This window comes from Ovis aries, chromosome 13 (assembly GCF_016772045.2).
Source record: "Ovis aries strain OAR_USU_Benz2616 breed Rambouillet chromosome 13, ARS-UI_Ramb_v3.0, whole genome shotgun sequence".
In the NCBI taxonomy this organism is placed as follows: Eukaryota; Metazoa; Chordata; class Mammalia; order Artiodactyla; family Bovidae; genus Ovis; species Ovis aries.
The window spans coordinates 58,316,097-58,319,731 of NC_056066.1; positions in this window are offsets into that span (position 1 = coordinate 58,316,097).

The following is a 3,635-nucleotide window of genomic DNA, read 5'->3' on the forward strand; positions in this document are numbered from 1 at the left end:
TTATTTGAGTATAGTTGATTTACAATGCTGTGTTAGTTTCAAATGAGTTTCTTTCAAAAGCAACTTTAGTTTTATCCTTTGTACTATCAAAAAACAACCCCCCAAAATGAGTATGTACTATACACAATAATGTGAAATAAAATGAGAAGAGGCTTGGAGAATGAATGGGGAGACACATAAAAGGCACGTTGATGGACATAGTTCTCTGGCTGTGTACGGGAGGAAAACCCATCACTGGTTTGTTGGAAGTTGTGCTCAAAGGCCATTGCTCCCCTGAGGTTCTGGAGGCACACCCCCAAACCCATCCTCAAGACTGCTGTCTCCTTTCCTTAGTTTTTGTTTTCCAGTGTACATGTTGTTTGTTTTCTAGTGTGGGGGCATGCTAAGCCACACGGTCATGTCCGACTCTTTTGTGATCCCATGGACTGTAGCCCACTAGGCTCCTCTGTCCATGGGATTTTCCAGGGAAGAATACTGGAGTGGGTTGCCAGGCCCTCCTCCAGACTCAGGGATCTGACCCACGTTTATTATCTCTTCTGCATTGGCAGGCAAGTTCTTTACCATTAGAGCCACCTGGGAAGCCCCATCCCCATATATTTACTCACAATCAGAAACTAAGACAATTGCACTAAATTTTAAGATTTTGAAAAGTAAAAACAACACGGAATGAAATTTTCCTGGAACAGTGTAAACCATACCTTAAAAGAAAAAAAAAAAGAATGAGTGAACTGAAAATTATTTTAATCATCCGTTGGCTCCAAACTTGTATTTATTTGTATCTAGTGGAGACCAAATCCTTCTGGAGAAATAAAAAATCAGTCATCTCCATTAAAAAGAACTTACTGAGGTGAAATTCCAACAGAAAGTAACCCCTTTAAGCGAACAACTCAGGGACACAAAGCTGGTGCATCATGTCTCCTTCTGAGTTTAAGAAGGGAGATGGCTCCTCCCATCTCCCCCACAGCTCACCCTTTCTGCCCCTCTTCCTCAGTAATTACTCCATTGACTTCCATTTCTCGCCTCCCGACCATCATGTCCTGAGCTCCCTCCCGTTCTCCATCATACCCACCATATTTCCCCCCTCTGCTCCTGCCCTTGCTCTCCTCCATAAGCCACTGGAGACCCCAGCCCAGGCCTCAAGATCCTCCTGAGTTCCCTCCTCTTTCTTCAACCCACTCCATCTGTCAAAACTCACTTCACTTCATTCTTTACTTTCTCCCATTGCCCCATTCATCCATCGTCTCCCAGGTCCCAGCGCCCCCTACAGGTCCCCCACACTCCCCCATCCATCTCCCCACCTGGTCTCTAAGCGCCCCCTGCAGGTTCCCTCCACCAACTCCCCCATCCATCTCCCCACCTGGTCTCTAAGTGCCCCCTGCAGGTCCCCCACACTCCCCCATCCATCTCCCCCGTGGTCTCAGCGCCCCCTGCAGGTCGCCCTCCACTCCCCCATCCATCTCCCCACTTGGTCTCAGCGCCCCCTGCAGGTCCCACCCACTCCCCTGTCCATCTCCCTTGGTGGTCGCTCAGCGCCCCCTGCAGGTCATCCTCTACTCCCCCATCCATCTCCCCTCATGGTCTCTCAGCGCCCCCTGCAGGTTCCCTCCACCAACTCCCCCATCCATCTCCCCACCTGGTCTCTAAGCGCCCCCTGCAGGTCTCCCCCACACGCCCCCATCCATCTCCCCTCGTGGTCTCTCAGTGCCCCCTGCAGGACCCTCTATACTCCCCCATCCATCTCCCCTCGTGGTCTCTCAGTGGCCCCTGCAGGTCATCCTCCACTCCCCAGTCCATCTCCCCACGTGGTCCCAGCACCCCCTGCAGGTCGCCCCCCACCCCCCATCCATCTCCCCTCGTGGTCTCTCAGTGCCCCCTGCAGGTCCCCCCCACTCCCCTGTCCATCTCCCTCGGTGGTCGCTCAGCGCCCCCTGCAGGTCATCCTCTACTCCCCCATCCATCTCCCCACGTGGTCTCAGCGCCCCCTGCAGGTGCCCCCACGCCCCCATCCATCTCCCCTGGTGGTCTCTCAGCGCCCCCTGTCGGTGCCCCCCACTCCCCCATCCATCCCCCAATGTGGTCTCAGTGCCCCCTGCAGGACCCCCCCACCCCTCCATCCATCCCCCAACGTGGTCTCAGCGCCCCCTGCAGGTCCTCCTCCACGCCCCCATCCATCTCCCCACGTGGTCGCAAAGCGCCCCTGCAGGTCCTCCTCTCCGCCCCCATCCATCCCCCACGTGGTCTCAGCGCCCCCTGCAGGTGCCCCCACGCCCCCATCCATCACCCCTCGTGGTCTCTCAGCAGCCCCTGCAGATCCCCCCACTCCCCCATCCATCTCCCCTGGTGGTCTCTCAGCGCCCCCTGTCGGTGCCCCCCACTCCCCATCCATCCCCCAATGTGGTCTCAGTGCCCCCTGCAGGACCCCCCCACCCCTCCATCCATCCCCCAACGTGGTCTCAGCGCCCCCTGCAGGTCCTCCTCCACGCCCCCATCCATCTCCCCACGTGGTCGCAAAGCGCCCCCTGCAGGTCCTCCTCTCCGCCCCATCCATCCCCCACGTGGTCTCAGCGCCCCCTGCAGGTCCTCCTCTCCGCCCCATCCATCCCCCACGTGGTCTCAGCGCCCCCTGCAGGTCCCCCTGCACGCCACCCCCTCAGCTGCCCCGTCTCAGTTCCCTTTGCAGGTCCCCCTCCACTCTCCCTTCATCCATCCCCACTGGCCATCGTCTCAGCATTACCTGCAGCTCCCCGGCAGCTCTCACCTCCTCTCCCTCACTTTCTGCCTCCTCCATCATCCTCTCCCCAGGCCACGCCCCTTGCATGCTGCCCCCCCTTTCCCACTCTGCGCCTGCGCACTGCCGTCTTTGACCCTCGCACCCAGTCGGCTGGCAGCAGCAGGCAGTGGCCTGCAAGCATGCGGCACGAGGCGGATTCCAATGGACTTAGCGGGCTGCGCGTCCAGGCCACGCTTCTTGGGTGAGGATCCTTCCCAGGGGGGCCAGACTCCAGCCTCCTCTGGAGGAGGAGCTGCTCCGCGTGGACGCGGGAGTGGGAGTTGGCGGGATGGCGGGAAAGGTTCCCGGGAGCTGCACCAGAGAGGTGGGGGAGGGGCCCAGTCATGGAGGAGCCAAGCGGGCAGAGGTGGTCCAGGGAGGGAACGACGCCCCAGGCCTGGAGGGGGCATGTGGTAAGCCTGAGGCCTGAAGGCCAGGGCTGCGTGGGTAGAGGCCCTAGGCCTGAAGCCTCCATGGCTCAAAGGGAGCTCAGTCTGTAATTGTGCCCTGGTGGAAAGCTGGTTCAAGCCACCCTTCTGGACCTGGGATGTGCATTTGCTGAAAGCCTGGCCAGTCTCAAGCCTTCCAGGCCTGGAATGTGCATTTGCTGAAAGCTTGCCCAGGCTCAAATCTTTTGGTTCTAGAATTTTCTAGACAAACATCTACTTTAGCCTAAATCCTGCTTAGCCTCAGCCCCTTCTCAGCCTAGGCTGAGTTAACTTAGTCCTGACCCATGTGAGCCCCCAAGTCTTTGGGGGCTGGAACCTTATCAGGCCTTGATCAGCCCCAAAGCCTACTAGGCTGAACCCCCCACTGTGCCCACCCAGACAGGCTTGCTTCTTTCTCTGACAGAGGCGGAGTCATA